The sequence below is a fragment of the Gymnodraco acuticeps genome, unplaced genomic scaffold, assembly GCF_902827175.1.
Source record: "Gymnodraco acuticeps unplaced genomic scaffold, fGymAcu1.1, whole genome shotgun sequence".
Taxonomy (NCBI): domain Eukaryota; kingdom Metazoa; phylum Chordata; class Actinopteri; order Perciformes; family Bathydraconidae; genus Gymnodraco; species Gymnodraco acuticeps.
In genome coordinates this window covers 4,659,780-4,683,323 of record NW_022990501.1, presented here as the reverse complement: position 1 = coordinate 4,683,323, position 23,544 = coordinate 4,659,780, and the positions used below count along the sequence as shown (strand labels likewise).

At 42.2% G+C, this 23,544-nt stretch overlaps 1 protein-coding gene across 1 annotated transcript in view; it reads right to left on the bottom strand.

Annotated features, from left to right (window-relative positions):
* Window positions 1–21,125, bottom strand: part of arhgap32b (Rho GTPase activating protein 32b) — a 100,575-nt gene extending 79,450 nt beyond the window's left edge. Inside the window, 1 exon segment of the mRNA XM_034226604.1 lies at window positions 20,644–21,125. The gene's annotated coding sequence lies outside the window, so the exon portion shown is untranslated.
* Window positions 21,126–23,544: the final 2,419 nt, after the last annotated feature.

The following is a 23,544-nucleotide window of genomic DNA, read 5'->3' as shown; positions in this document are numbered from 1 at the left end:
GATGGAGGGGAGCGTCCGGGGTTCAGCAGCGAGAGGCAGCTCTGGCAGAGGCGCACCAGATGGCTACGGAGAAGCCAGGCTTAGTGAAATTCTTACCTGGCTGGATTTTGGATTTCCTCTCGGTGTGTTATCCCCTGCCTGCTAGCCCCAGCCATGCTGGCTCCCTGCCTCCCAATTCCCATTATGACACCACACGCATCGGTGTGTTCCATCTGGAGTCAACCCTTGCTTCGGCCCCAGCAGCCATGGTTCCAGCCCCAGCAGCCATGGTTCCGGCTCCAGTACAGGCCCCAGCAGCCATGGTTCCGGCCCCAGTACAGGCCCCAGCAGCCATGGTTTCAGCCCCAGCAGCCATGGTTCCAGCCCCAGCAGCCATGGTTCCAGCCTCAGTCCTGGCCCCAGCAGCCATGGTTTCGACTCCGGCCCCTCGTCTCCGGCCGACGCCAGCTCCCCGTGTCCTGTCGGCGTTCCGGCTGACGCCAGCTCCCCGTGTCCTGTCGGCGTTCCGGCCGACGCCAGCTCCCCGTGTCCTGTCGGCATTCCGGCCGACTCCAGCCCCCCGTGTTCTGTTGGCGAACCGACCGTCTCAAGTCTCCTCTCAAGTTCCTTCTCAAGTCCCCTCTCAAGCCACATCTCCAGCTCCCTCTCGAGTCATCTCTCAAGTCTCCTCTCCAGTCTCCTCTCCAGTTCCCTCTCAAGTCCCCTCTCAAGTCACCCCTCCAGTTCCCTCTCGAGTCCCCTCTCGAGTCACCCCTCCAGTTCCCTCTCGAGTCACCTCTCGAGTCTCACCTCTCGACTACTCTCCTGCCGGGGGTCCTGCCAACCCTGTGTCCTGTCCCGTTGGGGGTCCCGCCGACGACTCTTCTGCCGGGGGTCCTGCCAATCCCGTGTCTTGTTCCGTTGGAGGTCCCGCCGTCACCTGTCTCGCCGGGGGTCCTGCCAACTCCTGGTCCTCTTCCGTGGGGGATCCTGCCGAAGCCTGTCCCACCGGTCAGGTAGGCATCCTCTGGGGACCATGAATATCTGTTCAATGTCATGGCAAAGTAAAAAGAGAACTGGATAGTGTTGGGAGCGGGGCCCGGTTCATTCCTATGAAGTTGTGCATGAAGCCAAATGGACTCAAGTACAAAAATACCAAGGGTGCATTTCACTTCGGTTAAATGGATTCTTTGCATCCCTCACTTGCGTCATTTCCCTGTGACTAGTCCCTCCCACCAGGGAAGCATGGAGGGACGCAAGGAAACCACGAGAAGCAGGGACATGAGTTTTAAGAGCAATGACGTTGTTTCCTCCGGAGCGTCATGTGAAGCGACGTCCGTTTGTGATGACACCGCACAGCTGATCGTCTGGCAGCAGCCAGATCAGTGCATGCGCTGCATCGTCCAATCAGTGAGCCATACACAGTAAGGGGGCGGGGCGAGTGTATGAGGATTTCACCCGAGGATGGTCTGGTAGTTCCTCGATTATCGCTCCTCGATCCTCGGTCCTCCGGCACAAATAAGGCCACTGGGACGCTACTCAAGATGGCGCAGACAAATCAACTTCCGGTGATACCGAGACCGAGGAAATGAAAAATAAGAGAAGTGAAACGCACCCCAAGACCATGGATCTCAGTCCAATGGAAGGATGCACAATTTCATTTACTTAAGCTCCGCCTCCAATCCGCTTTGTAACTGCCTGTCTCGGCTCAGTCAAATGAATGGAGAAGGATAATTACTCTGGATCTTTTAGCCCATTACACAACTTTGATAACATAATCATTTAAATGAGGGCTTTTCAAGTGTTCAAACTGTGAAGATGATATACGTTATATATAAAGTACAGAATTGTAGCATCACCATATTGCCACTGCAAAAATAAGCTTCAACAATCCGCTCGCTTCCTGAGGGCTAGGTTGAAATGTGCGTGGTAGCTCCAAATACTAGGCAGGAGCTCTGGAGTACACATTTTCCCACCTAACCCTCCGAAGACCACAGCTCTTCCAGTGTAGTGCCTCTCCTTAAACAATTAATTGAGATGCAAATTAGGGCAAGGACATTTACTGGGGACTTTAGGGTCCATTTGTGCAGCGCCCAGCAACACCATTCAACGTGCCATGGCAGCATTCTTCTGCAGTGTTTCTTACTGCCTAGCTAAATGTCGGCAGTATGTGGCCATCCCCTGGTTTCTGATATGAACAGCAATTTTTTAAGCCATTTCTGCCTCAAATACCAAGAGGGCATTAAATCCCCACAGAGCTTCTCCACTACAACATTAATTTACCACCTGAAAGCACGGCAACCTGAGCAGCATATATGTGGCAGAGCTCTGAGAATGCACTTCATTTAGTCTCTGACAGTGTCACAACTATGCTTGAGGCTTCTTTCTCATTGGTTTAATTCTCTCCTTAATTTGCATTGCCTAGAGTGATTAGTTCTTATTAATTACACAATGAAATAGCACACAATTTATATTTCCTGTTAGAAAGATGGATTGTTTAAGTAATACCATGAAATGTTATGTTGGTTCCGGGAGTTAAAATCCTATCTCCCATTGACAATTCACAGATGGAGCACCATGAAACTCTCCTGAACCATCAGCACATATAATGAACATATTCAGTTCTTTGATTAAAGGTCAAACGTTCTTGAGGTGGCATAGAGTGGTGCAGAAACGAGTCCTACATCCTCAAAATAACTAAAGTGGGGGTCCAGAGGCATGTACTCCAGAATGTAAAGTTAATACATCAATCTGGTAAACGTTACGAGGTCAGATTTATGGAGTGCTCTTGTACACAATTTCCGGTGCTCTAACAATTTAATTAAAAAGACATTGGCTTTATAGAAAACACACACACACGAGAAACACTTTTTTGGATTGTAGTGTAGATAAAATCCATCCTCCACATTTTGTTTGATACATTATTTTGTAACCATATTTTGGATTTAATTTGACATCTTAGCAGAAAAGCGTAACATTTTCATGATCTAAGCCTCTTCAACATTTGTAACAACCTTCACCCTGCCTGCAACAATGTAAAAGCTACATTTGAGTGTGTGAAAAAATATGGGTTTGCTACAGTTATTAGGGTCGTCATTAGGGGTGTAACGGTTCACAAACATTTCGGTTCAGTACGTACCTCGGTTTTTAGGTCACGGTTCGGTACGTTTTCGGTACAGCAGAAAAAAATTATCACAAAACATAAAATATTTGTTGGGGTTTTTTAATTATTATTAAACTGTGAATAATGTATTCACTCAAATAAATACAAAATATAATAAAAATAAACATTAAGGTGCAACATTTCGATGAACTAAAATAATCTGTACTGTACTAGTACTCACCTAAGCAGCCAGTTTGACATTATGACTTGCTTGTCATTGTACTTGAAATGTTTTAGCTCTATGAAACCTGGTGTACTTATATGATTCTGTTTACTTCAAGTTTGTATCTTGTTGGTCAAACGCACTTATTGTAAGTCGCTTTGGATAAAAGCATCAGCTAAATGCAATGTAATAAACATTTCAAATGCAAGAATGATATCAGTGGTGTAGTAGATAATCAAATTAATAAATGATGGTGTCTTATCCATGCTGCATAGTCTTTATTTTCTATAAGCAGTACAGCAAGTGGCAAGGTTGTCTGCTGATAAGAGAGACACAGCTCTAAAAGGTCACTTTTCACACCTTAAAAAGGTTACAGGTTTGGTCCTTGGGGGTGTGGACTAAACGGCGGATAACAATAATTGCGCTTACAATAATTGCGCCGCATAAGCGCATAATAGTGCGCCGCATTTGCGCTTCAGATGAGGAGGTGAGGCCCCCTCATATCTGCATGAACCCGTATGGCACAATACAACTCAGACTGGCTTACCTGTACGTCAATCAAGTGGCAAATGCCATAGTATGGTAAGGATAGATGATAGGCTAACTTTATAAAAATATATATATATACATTTTATTTATTTTTTCAATGCCATGCGATCTACCTACACTACCTTTGCGATCGACCGGTCGATCGCGATCAACGTATTGGGCACCCCTGGTTTAGATGATCAAAACACCAATGGGGAAAGGTCGTGCTGGGTTTTAAAAGGCAGCCATATTTGTGTGTGGGAGAGAAACTCCCTCTCTGTAAATAATGTGTGCTTGATTCTACAGATAAAAAGCTATTTTTGCTACCTGGCTGATGAGCTTCAGTCATGTTATATGACATCATGAGTTTTACCCCCAATGAAGCTGATCTCATAGTGACAGTTAGATAACATTGAGACACACACGTACACTTAAGTGTGAATCACAGCGGGGGATGAGTTCATTCAAATATCATTTGTGCGCAGTAAACATAATTTGTCCCTCAACAAACCCACAAGGTTAGCAGTGGGAGCCTGAAAAAAAGACCATATTAAGTTTTAATTAAAATATGAGTCACCTGGCCTTCTACAAAGTGCTTCTCTGAAGAAGAAAAAACGAATGACCATGTTCATGAAGCTGATTTGTAATCTCTGGTTAGTCAATCTTGTCCTGATCATTTGCAGGATACAATCTGATCGGGTAACAACTCACAGCGGCTCATTATGGGGCGACCACACTTTGTGAATTGACAGAAAAGATAATGCAATAGCTGTCAAGATGGATATCTTAATTGCTAAATGTAGCGATAAGCAAACTGGAGAAGCAGAAACCTCAGCAACTCTATTTATATGTAATCTAATCAGGCAAATATAATATAAATATATATTGATGCGTTTTTTGGGGTAATTTGCCGAATAAGTACAGGTATAAGCAGAAAGGAAAAGGAGAAGAGAGATGGGATGACATGCAGCAAAGGGCCACAGGTCGAAATCCAGTTATACCAGAGGCCTATACTACGAAGCAGGATTTTCGCTTAGCGAGCTAACTTCCTGGATTTCCGGTCCTACGACGCTGGTTCACTTTTTAGCGGGCTAGATAACTTATGCGGAACGGCTAGCCTGCTCCGGAGCAGGATAGGTTCCAGGATAAGAGATCAACTGTGCGGAGTTCTTCTTCTTCTTTGCTTTAATGGCGGATCGCTTCCACTTGGAGCATATATCGCCACCTACTCTTGATTTATTTAATGTATAAACTGCCCATATTGTTCATGTAGATCAGGTTGTTGATTGTGGCCTGTGGAATGTTGGTCCACTCCTCTTCAATGGCTGTGCGAAGTTGCTGGATATTGGCAGGAACTGGAACACGCTGTCGTATATGCCGATCCAGAGCATCCCAAACATGCTCAATGGGTGACATGTCCGGTGAGTATGCTGGCCATGCAAGAACTGGGATGTTTTCATTTTGTATTTAATTGAGTGAATACATTATTCACAGTTTAATAATAATAATAAAAAAATATATATATATGTTTTGTTTTGTGAAAAAAAATTCTGCTGTACCGAAAACGTACCGAACCGAGACCAAAAAACCGAGGTACGTACCGAACCGAAATGTTTGTGAACCGTTACACCCCTACAACATTGACATCAGAAAACCGCTCACCCACACGACGCCACACACGCTGTCTGCCATCTGCCCTGAACAGTGAAAACCGGGATTCATCCGTGAAGAGAACACCTCTCCAACGTGTCAGACGCCATCGAATGTGAGCATTTGTCCACTCAAGTCGGTTACGACGACGAACCGGAGTCAGGTCGAGACCCCGATGAGGACGACGAGCATGCAGATGAGCTTCCCTGAGACGGTTTCTGACAGTTTGTGCAGAAATTATTTGGTTATGCAAACCGATTGTTGCAGCAGCTGTCCGAGTGGCTGGTCTCAGACGATCTTAGAGGTGAACATGCTGGATGTGGAGGTACTGGGCTGGTGTGGTTACACGTGGTCTGCGGTTGTGAGGCCGGTTGGATGTACTGCCAAATTCTCTGAAACGCCTTTGGAGACGGCTTATGGTAGAGAAATGAACATTCAATTCACGGGCAACAGCTCTGGTGGACATTCCTGCTGTCAGCATGCCAATTGCACGCTCCCTCAAAACTTGCGACATCTGTGGCCTTGTGCTGTGTGATAAAACTGAACATTTCAGAGTGGCCTTTTATTGTGGCCAGCCTAAGGCACACCTGTGCAATAATCATGCTGTCTAATCAGCATCTTGATATGCCACACCTGTGAGGTGGGATGGATTATCTCGGCAAAGGAGAAGTGCTCACTATCACCGATCTTTTCTGATTTGTGAACAATATTTGAGAGAAATGGTTATTTAAAATGTTTTAGATCTTTGAGTTCATCTCATGAAAAATGGGAGCAAAAACAAAAGTGTTGCATTTATATTTTTGTTCAGTGTATGTGCAATATTTGCAATATGTGCAATATATATATGCCGTTGAAAACTGTGCAATATATACCTGGCTGCTAAATCCGCAGAACTGTTACATGGTGTGTATTATGTAAAATGTGTAACTTTAAAAAATATATATATAATTTCTTTTTTTAATCTTTAATACTTTTTGTATGCATGTTTTATTGCTCTTATACCTTGATATTTGCCAACTACGATGCTCAACAGCTCGCTTAACGGAACTTTGACGCTCGTATCAGTTTTATTTCCCACCAATCACGGGAGTATTGTGTATAGAAAGTATTGAGTTATATTTCTCGCTCTACCTAACATCCATGAAGGCAACATGACAGAGGGAAGCCTGCCACTCAGGATGCCAAACTACTCTTTGTTAAGCCCCGCCCCCCAAGCAACATCAGGGCCAAAAGTTAGACCCTCCAGAAAAACGCGATTCTGCGATCGCAGAATTTACCGCATAATCAGCAAAATGGCGATTTTTAAAAGGCCGCATATTTATCAAAAGGCCGCATAATCCCCGCATTTTTCCACACAAAGTTGAGAAAAAAAAGAGTTAACTCGTCTTGTGAAGTGATGATGATGATGATGACGCGACGTCATCAGTTCGCGCATCACAGAAGGTAAACAACACCGTAGAGTGAACGTGTGGAGCTCACACGCGAGAGAAAAAACACCAAGATGAAAAAATCTAATCCATCTCATTTACCGACGAACATTTCTGCTAAAGACCGGGCAAAGCAGTACCCCGATGTCTTGCACGAAAGTGGGGGGAAACTATTCTGCACCCCGTGCAACTGTGTGTTGGAGCATAAGAGAACATCGACGGTGACGACCCACTTTGATTCATTAAAACATTCGAACATGCTTTCTGCTGCTGCGGACAAGAAAGCCAAACAACTCACGTTCACCGAGGCATCAACCTCCAAAACCCTTTCGAGGGCTACAAGAAACGAGGTGAGAAGCCTACAAGATTGAAGCTGGTCAGATAACGAACAAGTAAATGAAAACAGAATGAGGCGGAGAAGTGTGTGTGTGTGTGTGTGTGTGTGTGTGTGTGTGTGTGTGTGTGTGTGTGTGTGTGTGTGTGTGTGTGTGTGTGTGTGTGTGTGTGTGTGTGTGTGTGTGTGTGTGTGTGTGTGTGTGTGTGTGTGTGTGTGTGTGTGCGTGAGTGTGATTAAAATAGCCCAATTGCTTTTACAATAAATAAACATTGAATGTGTTTAATTGAATAGTAAAGGGGTTTAACGTTAGTGGCAGGTTGTGTGTGAGAGAGAATAAATAAACAAGATAATATTATAATAATAATATAATATATTAATAATATATAATAATAATAATTATAATTATAATTATTATTATTATAATTATAATTAATAATAATATTTATTTTTTCCGCATATTTCGTAACTTCCCGCAATTTCACCGCATAAAATCACATGAAACCCTGCATGTTTGATCACATAATCAAGGATTTTTGCCCGCGTTTTTCTGGAGGGTCTAAAAAGTCTGAAAGCGAGAGAAAAAAAGATCTGAAAGCGAAAAAAAAGGTCTGTAAGTGAAAAGCAATGTGAAACCTGAAAAAACAAGATTTGAAACTGAAAACGAAAAATCTGCAACTGAAAAAAATAAGGATTCAAATATCAAAATATGTATAAAAGTGAAATCTGAAAATAAATATTTTATTAAAAAAAATTGCTGGACTGAATCAAAATAATATTCAACCTGAAAAATGATTTCAAATACTTATTTTGATTTTGAATACATCATTGTATTTTTCAAAGTTCAGGATAAAAACTTGAACTTTCAAAATAAATTGTATTTTTTTGAATGATCAAAACTTATGACCCTGAAATAGCTCCATAAGAATCAACATCATGACGCTGAACATTAGCAGCCTTTAACTTAGCAGTTGAGACGTGAAGTGCAACTGTGATGTAGTTCATTTATAGCATAATGTAAGCTTTTACTCTCCGCAATTGCATTAAGGCTTTCAAATCATAAATTGGTTTTGATAAGTGGAGATTATTCTGCTACACAAAATGTATAAGTATCATAAGAAAGATCATATATTTTCCGCTATATTAGGAACAATCCCATTGCTTTTAGTAGACAGAGCCTACAAAATATGTAGTCACTGCACCACTCTATAATAAAACTGTGTAAAAACAGTAAGAAACACGTTTAATAAAAAGCTGCTCTATGAATTGTACATATAGCCTACCATTCCATCGAATACATGAACGAAATCTACAGCAGCAAAGCAAAGTCAACAAACAACTGGAAATATTCAGACAGACAGACTGATCCTCTCTCATCCACTTGAGAGCTTTGCTTATTTTAATTGCAATGTTGACTTGGCAGCAGCTGTATATTCCAATCACTTGGCACTCCAGAAACAAGGCAGATAAGACAGTGAGAGAGGAGTGCTAACTTAATTGAGGCTCGGGCTTCATATTTGCTCTCATTATACATGGTCTCTGCAGTAGATCTGTGCAAGGCACTATCATGCAATAATTCTGCCTGAGTGGATGTGTTGTTGTTTAGAGAGAGGAGGGACATAAATGCCCCCCGTACGACATGTTGACTCACTGTGACAAAAACTAATATGGTGAAAGGTAAATGGACTGCATTAATATGATACTTTAATAGTCTCCGGACCACTCAAAGCGCTTTTACACACAAGTCAGGAATGCACACCTACATTCATATGCTGGCAGAGGCTACCATACAAGGTGCCACCTTATAGGAGCGATACATTTTCACACCTCAGAGTGTCCCTCAGAGTGTCCCTCAGAGTGTCCCTCAGAGTGTCTCTCTGTGTGTCTCTCAGAGTGTCCCTCAGAGTGTGTCTCTCAGATTGTCCCTCGGTGTGTTCCTCAGAGTGTCCCTCGGTGTGTCCCTCAGTGTGTTCCTCAGAGTGTCCTTCAGAGTGTCCCTCAGAGTGTGTCTCTCAGATAGTCCCTCAGAGTGTCCCTCAGAGTGTGTCTCTCAGATAGTCCCTCAGAGTGTCCCTCAGAGTGTGTCTCTCAGATTGTCCCTCGGTGTGTTCCTCAGAGTGTCCCTCGGTGTGTCCCTCAGTGTGTTCCTCAGAGTGTCCTTCAGAGTGTCCCTCAGAGTGTGTCTCTCAGATAGTCCCTCAGTGTCCCTCAGTGTGTCCCTCAGTGTGTCCCTCAGAGTGTGTCTCTCAGATTGTCCCTCACTCAACAAAATCAACAGATTTAACAGAATCGTTCAACCTTAATCTCCTGAAAAAAAACAGTGCTGGTAGATTCCGAGGAAGCAAATCCTCTTTCCAGATGTGGTATCCCTCCTGTCAATTATCTCTGACAGCGTTTGCAACAACAGAAAGACAAATCCATGGCTCACTGATCCGATGCTTCCCTGCATGCCTCGTCTTCATTACCTCACCCCGGCTCTGATTAATGAGGCAAGGATGTCAGTGCATTCTGACCAGGCTTTCACACCACAGAAATAAAATGTAGTTTGTGCCAGGTGCTTGCTTTAGTCCATTATCATTAGTTCATTTGTACTATTTACTATGACCTGAACAACAAGTATCTCGGTTTCAAGTAGGAACCAAATCCAATGTGTCTGGTAGCGTTAGGTTGCTCGTGAAGCAAGGTTTGAACTGGCTTATTGTAATTGTGAGTATGAAAATGTATTTGGGTTAAGTCTTTTATAAATAGTTCTTATTTTGTGAATTGTTTGAATCTTGATAAAACCATACACGTGTTTTATTGTACAGTTTTGGTTTTCTGTAGTTTTGTGCAGTGAAATTTGTGCCAGAAAGCCAAGAGTCAATACATCGAATTTTGATATCTATTCTGCATATTTGAAAAGGGTTTCAATATTCATTTTCACAATTAGAAAAACTCCAATGAGTTGATTCTCTCTTGACTCTAATGTCTGTAAATTAAATCTGTGATTTATGGTTGGAAGCCGACCATCTTGAAGTGATGTTGTAGTGTGGGTGGGATTTTCTGCCAATAAAATAAATTGTATACTGGAGAACATAATGGTTCAGAAGAGCACAAAGTCATTCATAGATGTAGCATTTTAAATTGCACTCAGAGTGTATCAGGTTGTTGCATTACACTATGAAATGTACACAATGTACTTCTGGTTGACTATGGCCCTTGACCCCTGGATGGTGAAACCCCTTGCATATTTCTTCAGAATTCAGAATAAGGCTTTTACTTTTTTTCTAGACCATAAAACTTGATGGGAGCTTTTCCACTCATGATGTGCCGATGGTAGCCTTAGGCGCGTTCACACCGCAGTACTTTTCCCACTTTAGTTCCGATATAGTTCTGAAATGTTGCGTTCACACCAAAAAGAGCCAGAACTAAAATTAGTTCATGAGAACCTTTTCACCCACTTTTCCCCTCGTTCGTGGGAGAAAAAGGTTCCTATTTCTGATTGGCTGGGCGGATTGCAAACCACGGCTCGTAAAACTCCCAAAAAGTTTTGTGAAGGCTCCATTTTATTATCCTCGCATTAGCATTATTAGCATTAGCATTAGCCCAGCGCAGAAACGCAGAGAGACTAACTTATGGCAACACAAAATAAAACATGGGAGCGGTGGAGATGAGGAGGTGTTGGCGTTCTGGCGATTTACTCGGAAGGCTTCAGTAGAAGCTGCTGGGAGTCCCAGCAGCTTCTACTGAAGCCAGTCCCCAACTCCGGGGACTTCCGGCCGGGGACTTTGGGCGGCAGTATACGCCGTGAAGTGGTTTGCGGCCTGCCAGTAAACCCAAAGCAGAAGAAGAAGTGACGTCAGCGACTTCATTTGCCTAATCCACCCCCAGGGACTTATTCCGGTGTGAACGCGATCTGTACTTAGTTCATGCGAACTAAAGAGTTCTCATGAACTAAGTTCTCATGAACCTTTGTGGGAAAAGTACTGCGGTGTGAATGCGCCTCTTGCTGCATGGACTCACTTCCCAACCCAAGAAGCAGGGGGCAGCGGTTCATCTGGACCGGGCACTGTACTCACTTTAATATGTGGACATGTTTGAACACAGTTGCTGAGTGCTCCATATGTTCACCAGCTGGTCTCTGACTGTGTCTGCAGTGTGATGCTAAGCAGGGAGAGAGAAGCATGTTTTCAGAGCGTTTCACTCATAGCAGCTGCCTACTGCGACTGGAGATGACTGCAGGAGGGAAGTGAGAGTGAACCAGATAGTAAAGCTATAGGGCAGACAGCTAAACAATAAGCAGAGAAACACATAAACCACAGAACATGTGACCTATTGCCAGCTCACAAAAGGACAGATTTAGTTTTTTCTTAAAAAGGTTAAATCCAAAGTGACAGAGGCTGACATATTGTTACTTAAGGGTCAAACTCTTTAAAGGCTGGATCCTACATCTCTACATTGCTCAAATATAAAACAGAGCAGAGTGCTGGGAGCCGACCAACACCTCCCGCAGTGTGCGAAAAAGTACACGTCCCACCGTCCGGGACGTGTTATTTACAATATCGGACAAGTAGATCTTTCAATTGACTTGTCCGGCGGACAAGTGATGTTTTTCGCCCTGATTTATTGACAAATGATTGATACATTCAGTTTACAAAAGGCACAACTCATTCGCAAATTGTACGTGTCCACCATTGTTCGTTTAGAAATGTTAGTTTCGGTTCTGCTTGTCGATTCCTAAGGAAATGCATCTCGCCGCTTTCTGTACAGTTAGACGGGGTGGGGCGGGAAGTGTAGCACAGTGGCAGGGTTTGGAAGCAAAACTCGGTTCCGAGTAAGAACAAATAACAATTGTCCAGTACCGGGATTAATAAAAGTTGTGAGGACAGGAGGCGAGGCCGAGCCCCGCCGACCGCAGCTCTCTCTCTCTCTATGCTCCGTATCAGCTGATCGCTGCACGGTGCAGCTCAGCATCTCTCTCTCTCTCTCTCTCTCTACACACAGCGGATCCGCTGCCCGTTTAACAGCCTCATCTTTATCAAACTTTCGTAATGAAGGTTATTAAGCGTTTTAGCTCCTGTGTTGTTAATATTGACCGCCATTTCCTTTATGAAGTAAAGCAGCCTCCCCGTCTGTGTCCTCGCGCTGTCCTCACATCCACGGACCCCCAGACTCGGAGGAGCACAGGGATATCAGTATTGTTTATGAAGCAGGGTATAGAAAGTACATTATTGAAATGAAAATACTATTTATTTACTTTTACAAACAGTGAGCAGCTGGGCAGCTGCAGCATGTGTATTGCAGGACATGTGTAAGCGTCTTTGAGTTGTAGAAAAGCGCTAGGCCTATAGGCTATAAATCTAATGTATTATTATTATTATTAGGCCCATGTGTTGGACATGTGTGGTTGGACTCTGTCTCACAGGCAGGTTGCAGTGTAACATCAGAGGAGACTGGGCCAATTGTACATTCTCAAACTGCACCACTTAGAACTAACTAAACAATGCAGAGATTATTTTTATATAATTGTATTCAATAACCGTAAGAAATTAAACAGTATGAAGTGATTTGTAAATAGGAATAAAGATTTGACTTAATGTTTTCATAAATATATTTGTCTCCCAGTTTGACTTATTTTTACCCTCTCAAAGAACCGGAATCGAGAACCGAAAATAACCGGAATCGAAAAGCAGAACCGGAATCGTTAAAATCCAAACGATACCCAACCCTATGTGTGATGCAGTACAATCTTACCGCTCACTTACGTTAGCGGTGTCGTAAAAACCGTGGGAAAATGTAAAATACGATGACGAAGAAGAAGATTCCAGTGGCCCCAATTTTTGTCCATTCTGGACAAGTGAAAAATGTATTCGGACAAGTACATTGCCAAACTCACTTGTCCATGGACAAGTACTCTCTAAAAACTTTTTCTCACACTGCTCCCGCATCAAGGTTGTTCTTTTGCCAAATGCAAAGGAAATGTAACTGTAAAAATACGACGCCTGGATTGAGGGATTTGTTCACGGTCAAATCAAAGCTTTTATTTTATTTGAAAAGTGAATGACCCAAACCATTGTAAAAAAACAAAAAACCTCTCCAGATCTGGTAATTAGACCCCGGCCTCATTGATTGTCCACCTTAAAGCACCACACTGGAGTCAGCGAGTCGGCTGTTAGCTTTCCCAGGACAAACTCGAGACAAAAATCAATGTATGACGCATTCTTCTTTTTAAACACTTTGTTTTTCCCTGCCTTCTACTTGTCATGTGATGCCTTTTCTGAAGTCTACTGTCTTCAACCTCGGGATTGACCTTGTTAATTAAATTCACCTTTGTAAAATGAATACAAGGTCTGTCTCCCAGGGGACAGTGTTGGGTATCAGAGTCAGTCATTACTAATTGAATACAAGTTAGATTAAGCAGCGTGATGTTCTCGGCACAGTGACAAACGTCGGCTCAGCATGTTTGGATCAAATTAAAGCGGTTTAAGCTTCAGGCAAAACCGAGAATCAAGCCTCTATTGCGAAGTTTAGCCGATCACACGGAGAATCGACACCTCAGTCTGCAGCTCTGTACAGCAAGGTAACAACAGGTTGTTGTTTTTGTATCCGTCATCCATGTGGTTGAGACCCGGCAGCTCTCACACGTCTCCCTCTCCCCAATATACAACATTGTGCGGCAATTTAGGTCACTAGCTCACATTGTGTTATAATCCAGTAAAAATGACAATCCTGCGAAAGTAAATTATCACTTTATCATCATGTCTTTAAATGTTTTTTTTGTGATGTTAATTTTCAGCAAAGACATGATTCTAGTTTCTATATGTTTAAAGGAGATGTTTTCACAGCAAAATAAAATAGATATTAGAGAGGGAGTGTATGTTGAGGTGGAATCAAACATTTTGGAATTTCACTAGCAGTGGTATCGACTACTTAATCTCTGGTATCATGTCACCCCTAGCTTGTTGTAAAATAAAGTTTGACTCAAAAAGAATGGGGGAGAGATAAAATGTGCTTCACTGACCAGACACTTTAATGCTGTCTGCCACATAATCAGCAAGTGTATAGCTCTGTCTGCTGCCAAGTGCAGTACTGACTAGTTAAGAGGAATCATTTTTGAAGTGATGTGCTATAAGAAAAATGAACTCAAAGTATTATAGACTTTTCAGATATACGTACAAAAGGAGGTGGCTGAGAAACCCTGTACTAATTCATTTCAACTATTCAGACAAAAGCCTTTTTACTTTTCTTACCAACAATAAATTAAGATCTCAAAGTCATTGACGGGCTTCCTGTTGTGGAACAAGAGGTGATTTTGACCTTAATGCACCCAGACAACATGACACCCATCAACCTAATTAGTGAAGTGGGGACGGGTGTTGGAAAATGGATTGGCCAATGAGCTGTCTCAGTGAGCGCACACTCTGACCCACAACACAGTTCTGCTTTAGGGGAGCTTTTGCATCGCTGGGTCTTTGGTGTCTGGAGCACCCTGGAGCACAGGAGCTGGGGAAATCAGGCTGTAGCATGAACACTCAAAACAACCGCTGTGCAGAATGGGTGTGCAGATGAACGTCAACTCTCCTGGTTTTCTAGTTGCTTGGCAGAGATTTGTAGATTAGACTGCTGGTGATCTATGATTTAAAACTTGGCATGAGTTTGAAATAAATCTTTATAATGATTTAGTCATTCGGCAGACGTCTAAAAGCTCATACACACCAAGCCGATTTTTGGCGTCGATAGATGTCGGGCTGTCGATGAGCGTCGTGTCGCCCTACTCAGATTGGTGTGTACTGCACCGTTGTGTCTTTTCGGCCGTGCCGCCACCGATTCGACATGTTGAATCGGGAGATATTCGGAAAGAAATCACTCTGATTGGCTGTTCAGCTAGCGAATCAGTGCATGAGAAGTGAAACGGAAGTGAGGGCTGTCGGAAATCTGAGATTTCATTTAACTCCAGCTCTCGACACAGGTTCGGGAAAGCCCCATGAGCTTCTCGCTGTAGAGTGAAAATGGAACGCACACGCTATTTGTTGTTTGTTTATATCACGCAGTCTGTTCTTCTTCTCTCGGATATCACGCAGTCTGTCTTCCGGTTGTTGCCTCTTTTGAATGACGAATACACACTACCGCCGCCTGCTGGTAAGGAGAGTTATTGCCACTCACGCATGCGCAGTTCGTACGTGCAACTTGGCCGTCGGCTAAAGTCTTTGCGGTGTGTTCCAGTGCGACACATGGCCAAGACGCAGGAGGCGTGAGCTGACGTTCTGTCGGGACGTGTTCTTTGGTGTCAGTTTGGTGTGTAAGAGACTTAATAGCTCTTTGTAGAAAGAATGAAAAGAGACTAGTAGGGAGAAAGGAGGCGTGGCTCTACCTGACACCAGCGCACATACTCCCATTCTCATTTAAGTGTGGGAACAATTCCCAGGAGTGATGTCATCACCACATGAAATCTGAAGCTGAAACTCTGAAAGATGTTGAAGGGATGTAAACACTCAAGACAATAACAGAGGAAGATGTACCGTCAATTCAAGAAGTAAACATTCAAGGAGCTTTCTATTAGCTATACCAAGCTAGCCAGCTAACAATCTTTAACTCAGTTGGTTAAACATTTTCAATAGATTATTTTAACAGGTAACGACTGGCTTGTTTTAAAACAATAACCATGTATGAGGTCTAACAATCCACATTATTGGTTTATATGCTGACAGACTGATGCTAAAGCTAGCTCCTCAGCAGCTGACAGAGGAAATGTAGAGCAGCACGTTGGTCAATGGTTTTAGTAAACTAGTTATTGTATTTAGGTACAGTATGAAATAAAATGTTACTTGTAATAACATGAAACATTTTACTTGTTCAATCAGTTAGACATTATAACTTTTTGTCAGACAGTAAGCTAAACGTTCAGCTTTGTGGCTTCTGGAAATGCTTCCTCCTTTCACACAACTTTGTGGCCAACAACATCCTGAATGAGAACTCCATTTTGTCGAACGGATGTCATTATCCTCCGCTGAGCCATTGTAGTAAAAACCCTGGCAACTGACTAATCAGTGCCTGTGTGAATGCCAGGATTGTTTACGGGCAATGGAGTCTCCTTTGGGAGTGTCGCAGCATCCTCTGAGGCCTGTGGCTGCGCACAGACTTTGGAGCGAGATGCTTTTTCACACTAGGAATGCTGGAGTCTGAGGCTCTGTGTATGTGTGGGACTTGAGGAAAGCAGTGTATGCATTATGCATCATTAATGAACATACAGAAAGCAGTCACAATGGATGCATGCACAATGCGTCAGTATCTAATGCCAGGGTCAGAGGTCACGTCTGGCTTTGTGCATGCCTCCCAAAGATAAAGACCAACAAGGAGACCTTTGAGAGCCCAGAAGGTTCATGGTCATATCAAGATTACAAAAGAAAGCAGTTGGTTGCGTAACTGGAGAAAGAGGATAGTCAGTCTGCACACAGTTTTACATTTAAATACATAGTGCAGAATTAATGATTGTGTGTTTATTTTGATAAATAATCTTGACCCTCTTTTATAATTGGCTGCATCTCATACAATGTCCCACAGGACCCGACAACATTACAACCTAAGATTAATTTATTTTTAAAGGTTTGCGACTTTGCGCTGAGGCCATTCCAAAGTTTCAAAACATGATGTTATGTCATTGCAAGTGTATAGGTATAGGTTTTTGCTATTCTCAAGGATAATAAGGTATTCAACTACCTGGATGGAATTGCTACATTTTAATCAATGATGCACGGCAGCATCCAGGTTTCAAAGGAAAGAGGAAAACCGATTATTGATTGAAACTCATGGACACATGAAAAATAGCATGGATAACTGGCATCTATGTTCAGTTTTTCATATCAATGTTGCAGGTATAAGGTTTTGGGATTTTATAATTCATACTATGGGGAGAATGAGTGCATTGAATTTCATGGCAACCCATCCAATAGTGGTGGTGACCTGAGAGCAAGTTCAGAGCACTTAAGGCAGTGACGTTAGCACAAGTCTACTCCTCTTAGCATGGTTTTTCTGCCTCTTTCTTCATCATGTTTAACGTGTCCATTGTAGAACACCTCAGCCTGAATGCAACAGTTGAACTCACGATACAGATGTGCTGCAGTCTCTCAGATTAGCATCAGCAGTAAGCAGCCACAACTGCTCATCCCATCTGTCTGTTAAGAGATGGCTAATCCTCCCTTCCATCTTTTCCTTACATTAGTCATGTAAACTATAGGGATCGATGCTTGTCTGTGAGAACAGAACAATTTGGGTGTAAATAATATGTCATCTGCACATTAAAAACATCTTCCACAAACACAACAAATATTTGTAAACGAAATGTTCTTCTCTCCAATAATTCAACCAACCATTTGCCATCAAGTGCCATCCATTATGGCCAATTGTAGAATTGAGATCCACAAATGCATATTGTATTCATCAATAAAAACTGTATTCAATGATGAAAAGTTGTAAATGTTAGAATGAAAGATATTCACAAATGCTTTTCTTTTACTAGTAATGTATTGACAGATTTTCTTTGTGGGATTTGTTTGTATATTTGCAGATCGGTTTTAGATATTGCATTTTTTTTTTTTAAATTGTTTATACTTTGTTCCTGCTTGAAAGGGGAGTACATATGTACAAATACATATACGATGTTAGTTTAGTTTTCACAAATACACACACAGCCAACTGGCACAGGTATATTTCCGCATGCTGCACTGACAACATGCACTGAACCGTGACCCTCGACAGCAAAACACGTAACGAACCATGACCTGTAAACTGTTCCACCCCAATCATGGTGGAGGCACACATTCAATAGGCTTCAGAGGCGCGTGTTGCTCGAACAAATGAGTCTGCTGAGCGAGAAATGCTGCCTAACATAGATGATTGGAACGTATCCTGAAAAAAACCTTGAGCAAGGCATTTATTACGTCAAAGTTCCACAGGAGCTGCTGCTCAATAGTATGGAAGGGCTGTGGCTGTACTGAGTGAGCAGTGTATATGTGCATGATCTGTAGAACTCTCCCTGTTTTGTGTCAATTAGGATAGTTAAATACGGATTAAAGGCCTCCATGCAGATCTGATTAAAGAGTCATCTAATACAGGGAGTGAAGTATCACATGACAATTGTAACAGTGAATCAAATAACATGAGAGGGAGAGGGTAGCTTTGAAGAGAAACCTTACTCCTAATTTAGGATTAAACATTTTCTAATGAAATCATGCAAAAAGAGAATGCTGAATAGAAGAACTATAGTCTTTACTAGAGACAGTGGAGCCGTAACGGAGCCTACACACGGCGGCGTGCGTTGCCGCTTCAACGCTTCTGCCCATTCACTTTAAATGGGGTGACGTCACGATTCGCCGAACTGCATTGTGGGAGCAAAGCGTAGCTTCTCTCGTGGTGCTCGCTGCAAAAGTAGAGCAATGTTCTACTTTTGCCGCCTCGACGGAGGCGTCAGCCAATCAAATCCCGCGTATGCAAATCTGACATTACAAGCGCTAGCCAATCAAACCGCATGTATGCTGGGAGAGCCAGACCGCAGTTATTTCCCATATGTCAAAATGATCGTGGCGGTACTATATGACCAGTCCCTCTTTACATACAGGGATACAAACCGGAGGAGCCAGGCATGGGGGGAGGTGGCAGAGACAGTGGGTGACACTGGTAGGTTTTCGCCTGTTTGGGGAGTTTATATCCAGTGTACTTCGTTTGAATGGACATCTAGCAAGCATAGACAGTATATTTAGCCAGCATGGATGTAGCATGAATGCTTTGCTTTGTATGTCCGGGGCGGGACATTCATGTGATTGGTTGTTGGTCGCGTTGTTCGTAAAAAATCCCCAAGCTTCAGACACGCCCACCGCCAAGCGGTAACGCACGCCGCCGTGTGTAGGGGCCGTAACAGTATTGGTGCTGATGTAAGGGTATATTTAAAAAGGTAATACAACAAATGAATAGTTTCATCATACACGACACGTGAACTGTCCTTGTGTGGAGAACGCCATTAAACCAGACTCGGTTTCATTTGAATCCATTTGTAGTGGTATTTGCTTGGTGGTCGGCGTGGATAGGTCATACATGAATATTATCCTTCCATGACTGGAGACTGTCTCCTGGTGAATGTCACATCCTCTGATACACCAAGTGGAATGTGGACAGTGGTGTAAAGTAACTAAGTACATTTACTCAAGTACTGTACTTAAGTACAATTTTGAGAGACTTGTACTTTACTTGAGTATTTCAAATGTATGTTACTTTGTACTTCTACCCCACAACAATTCAGAGATAACTTGTGTACTTTTACACCAGTACATTTATTAAATACCCTAATAGTTACTTTACAGATTTGGATGATGTGAAATATAATCAAGTGTTAAAGCAGACTTTAGTTCCACCTGGAGTAAATCCACAAGCTACCCTGCAGTAGGCCTATACACAGTCATTCAAACTAGCTGCACCTTTACCAGCTTCGATAACACTTTAATGATCACTCATTATTAAACATATCATATATATTATTCTGAAATGGACCAATCTGCATAATGAGTATTTTTACTTTTGGTAATTTAATTATATTCTGATGGTTATACTTTTACTTGACTAACATTTTGAATGCAGGACTTTTAAGTGTAATAGAGTATTCCTACACTCTGGTACTTTTACTCAAGTACAATATCTGAATACTTCTTTCATCACTGACCGTGGACAAGTTTTATTAAACGTGCTATATTACTTCACACGAGTTTGACAGCAGTTGTTTGTTAAACAAGAACAAAAGATTAAAATGATGAAATACATGAGATGGTTCCGTTATGTACGGAAGAAGATTAGGGACAAATGAGAATACATGTTTGGGATGTGACCAAAAGTAAAAACAAAGGTTGAGTTCTGACTTTAATCCCAGAATTCCGATTTAGTTTCTCAAAATTGTCTGACTTTAATCGTAGAGTTCTGATTTGTTTTTCCTAAAAATAAAGTCAGAACTCAATTATTATAAAAACAAAAATCACATCCCAATTGTTTTTCTTCTCATGTGGCCCTAATCCCCTCCCTTAGTTATGTGTATGCTGTACGACGAGTGCTAAATGCGTTATATTGGGCTTTTTTGAATGGGCTTCTGTGTGCAATTCTGTCTCTACATGGGGATTACCAAACTCCATGCAAGCCATGACTAGCCGGGGAGACAGTGTCCAAAGCCCCCTCACACACACGCACACACAAGCTCCACTCTCTCTCACACACTCACTACACACATGCGCGCCGTCTAGCATTAGCTTGTCACTGTCTGGCCACTAAACACACACTACAAGTCCGAGTTACGTTCAGGTTACGTTATCTAGCAAAGTCATGTAAAAGAAAGCACGTCACACACAGCACGCGCATGTAGCATTTATGTGCTAAGTTAAAGTACCTGTGTTGTAGTGGTGATCGTTGGTTGGTGAGATGAGCTTAGCTATCGCTGTCTCTGTCTGGCGCTTCACCGCTGATCAATTCTCTCCACATCACAGCTTAAAGCCAGCACACTCCAAAACGCCAAGCAGGAAAAAAAATAAGGATATTTTTTCTTGAAATGTCTCTCTAAACGGAAGAAACCGCGTCAGTGGTTGTTTGTACCTACAGCGAACGTTAGGCTGACCCTAAACAAAAAGTCTCGCCGGGAAAACACGTTCCACACACGGCTCACTGGAAGCGTTCAGTCAGTTGCTGTTGTCTTCTGGGGTAAAATAACACTACTATCATCCTCCATGAAAGCACACCCCTTCGAAACAAAAGTCCGACTAAATTCGCCGTTCGCTGGCGTCACAAAATGTTTATTCCAGTTTAAAACTTGTCAGGGGCTCCCCTTGGCATACAGCTGAATGGGTGGGTGGGCGCACCGCTCGGCGCTCGGAGTGAATCTCTCTCTCTCTCTCTCTCTCTGGAGCATAGGAGCAGCTATCTCTGTGCTGCTTTCAAGGGCTGTCGGAAACATCACTGTCGAGCAACTGAGTAATATAGCACAGTTTGCTATTATATTTCAGTTGACAAGCGGTTCGTGTATATTGTAGGAATCACGGTAAGAGCATCACTGTCAAGTAAAGTAAGTCTTTGGCCATTTCCTTTAAAATGTTAATGAAATTGAATATGTTGAAATTCCACATTAGAATATGCTAATTGTATCTGAATGACAGTATGTTGTCTGAGGTGGTCTGTTTTCATTTGAAGGCAAGTTTATTTATATAGCACTTTTCAACACGAGGCAATTCAAAGTGCTTTACAAAAAATGAAAGACATTAAGAAAATGCCATTTAAAATCAGTCATTAAAAAGAAAAGCTAATGAAATAAACATTAAAAGAAAAAATACATGGATAAAAGTTACAGTGCAGTCTATATGAATAGTTCAATTAAAAGCAACGACACAAAGAAAAGTCTTCAGCCTGGATTTAAAAGTAGTCAGAGTTGCAGCGGACCTGCAGGTTTCTGGGAGTTTGTTCCAGATATTTGGAGCATAATAACTGAACGCTGCTTCTCCATGTTTAGTTCTGACTCTGGGGACAGAAAGCTGACCAGTCCCTGAAGACCTGAGAGATCTGGATGGTTCATAATTTAGCAGGAGGTCAGAAATGTATTTTGGGCCTAAACCATTCAGTGCTTTATAAACCAGCAGCAGTATTTTGAAATCTATTCTTTGACACACAGGAAGCCAGTGTAAAGACTTCAGAACAGGAGTGATGTGATCCACTTTCTTAGTGTTAGTGAGGACTCGAGCAGCGGCGTTCTGAATCAGCTGCAGCTTCCTAATAGATGTTTTAGTGAGACCTGTGAAGACACCATTACAGTAGTCGAGTCTACTGAAGATAAAAGCATGGACAAGTTTTTCCAAATCCTGCTGTGACATTAGTCTTTTAATCCTAGATGTATTCTTTAGGTGATAGTAGGCTGATTTAGTAACAGTTTTAATGTGACTGTTGAAACTCAGGTCAGAGTCCATGACTACACCTAGATTTATGGCTTTATCTGTTGTTTTGAACATTGCAGACTGAAGCTCAGCGCTAACTTTTATACGTTCTGCCTTGGCTCCAAAAACCATTACCTCAGTTTTCCTTTGTTTAATTGGAGAAAGTTCTGACACATCCAGTCATTGATTTGTTCAATGCACTTACTCAGTGTTTGAATTGGAGCATAATCTCCTGGGGAAATTGTTACGTAAATTTGTGTGTCATCTGCATAGCTATGGTAACTTATTTTGTTGTTCTTCATTATCTGAGCCAGTGGTAGCATGTAGACTTTAAAGAGAAGAGGCCCCAAGATGGAGCCTTGAGGAACCCCACATGTCATATTTGTCAACTCAGATGTGTATTTACCTATAGAAACAAAGTTGTTGCTGTCCTTTAAGTAGGATTCAAACCAATTTAGAACTGTTTCCGAAAGTCCCACCCAGTTTTCCAGTCAGGTCTAATAATATGTTGTGGTCAACAGTGTCAAACGCAGCACTGAGATCTAATAATACTAACACTGAAGTTCTGCCACTGTCTGTGTTTAAGTGGATGTCATTAAGACCTTTACAAGAGCAGTCTCAGTGCTGTGGTTTGGACGAAAGCCTGACTGGAACACATCGAAACAGTTATTTAAATGCAAGAAATTACTCAACTGTTGAAAAACAACTTTTTCAATGATTTTACCTAGAAATGGGAGGTTTGATATGGGCCTGTAATTGTTCATTACTGAAGCATCTAGATTATTATTTTTTAAGAGCGGTTTAATGACTGCAGTTTTCAGGGCCTGTGGAAAAATACCTGAGTGAAGACATTTGTTTACTATATGAAGTAGATCTGAGGCCATGCAAAGAAAAACATCTTTGACAAATCCTGTTGGAATAATATCAAGGCAGCAGGAGGAGGACTTCAGAAGTTGTATAATGTCCTCTAGGTTTTTATCATTAATCTGATGGAATTGTGTCATGATGTCTGAATTGATGTTAAGTGGAGATAGGGACAACACATTTGCTGTACCTGATGCAGAGGCACTGACTGCTTGTCTGATTTTCTGAATTTTGTCAGTGAAGGAGGCAAAATCATTGCACGCCCTGGTGGATAGAAATTCAGAGGCTACTGACACTGGGGTGTTAGTCAGTCTGTCGACGGTAGCAAACAAGGCACGTGCGTTGTTTTTGGTAATAATGTCAGAGAAGAACGATTGTCGTGCGTTTTTCAATTCCAAATTATAAAGGCCAAGTCTCTCTTTATAGATTTCAAAGTGAACCTGGAGATTTGTTTTTCGCCACCTGCGTTCAGCTTTTCGACATTCTCTTTTTTCTGTTTTCACGGTCAT